This window comes from Triticum aestivum, chromosome 3D (assembly GCF_018294505.1).
Source record: "Triticum aestivum cultivar Chinese Spring chromosome 3D, IWGSC CS RefSeq v2.1, whole genome shotgun sequence".
Lineage (NCBI taxonomy): Eukaryota > Viridiplantae > Streptophyta > Magnoliopsida > Poales > Poaceae > Triticum > Triticum aestivum.
The window spans coordinates 122,412,738-122,413,732 of record NC_057802.1 but is presented as its reverse complement, the minus strand read 5'-3'; the positions used below and the strand labels follow the sequence as shown (position 1 = coordinate 122,413,732).

Here is a 995-nt window from a genome sequence, read left to right as displayed (position 1 = left end):
GGGGGGGGCCAGGGCCCCTGCTGGTCCCCCCTGTCTCCGCCATTGTAAACCGGGGTTCGGACATCACATTGTTGACTCAGTGTCATACCTGTGTGGAACTCATTAGCATGTGATGGGTCCTTGGACGGCGTTTCCACCAGGTAAGACCTCTCCAGGGTTTAAAATCAAAGTTATCATAAAAGAAGTCCCTGACATATCCTATAGTGATGTCCTAATAACCAGCATTTATGAACAATTGCCACAAAATTAGGAAAAAAAATTGGGACTGCAATGTCAAAACTCTTAGTTAACTTGAGACTGATAAAAAGGTGATTAAAAGACGACCCTGCATAAATGTTATAATTGTAGGAAATGCACAAGTAAACTGAACCAAATTAATCTGAATGTCGTATTCAGGCTTTAGATAGCATTTTACTAAACCAGACGTCTAATAGAAACATCCCAGCTCTATTTAGTGAGGTCCAGTTTGCTTCCAAAGCTATGAGAAATGGTAGGCCTCCTAGTTATGTTCGTCCACACGCTGATTACAACAATAAATATGTAAGCATAAAGATTTGCCATGTATAGAATGTTAAATCAACCGTATGCAAAAGTGTGAATGGAAACAAAAATGTTACCGATCTAGCTGAGTATCTAAGCTTAGCGCATTGTCCCATAACATGAAACAAGTATATAAAGAAATTCTGAGAACATCTTTAGGAGCAGAAACCTGATAGGCTGAGATGAGGAAACCAAACTAGTTTCTTTGTGTATTATTATTCTTAAGCTGCAGAATGGCTCAATGAGTCTAATATGTTAAGAAAATAAGTATCATATCTAAAAAAATGTTCATACTACTACATCTGTCAGTATAAATGAATTGAATGGTTCTGATCAAGAACTTAATTAATAATCACGTTAGAATTAAATAAAAATTGCGGGCTGCACATAGCAAGAACTGTGGAAACTCCCTGAATCTGTACAAATAAACCCTTAGACAATGTACATGTTATCTA

General features: G+C 37.4%; 1 protein-coding gene across 1 annotated transcript in view; it reads left to right on the top strand.

Annotated features, from left to right (window-relative positions):
- The window catches only part of LOC123077800 (uncharacterized), an 81,470-nt gene that overhangs the window by 1,279 nt on the left and 79,196 nt on the right, over positions 1 to 995 (top strand). The window lies entirely within an intron of this gene.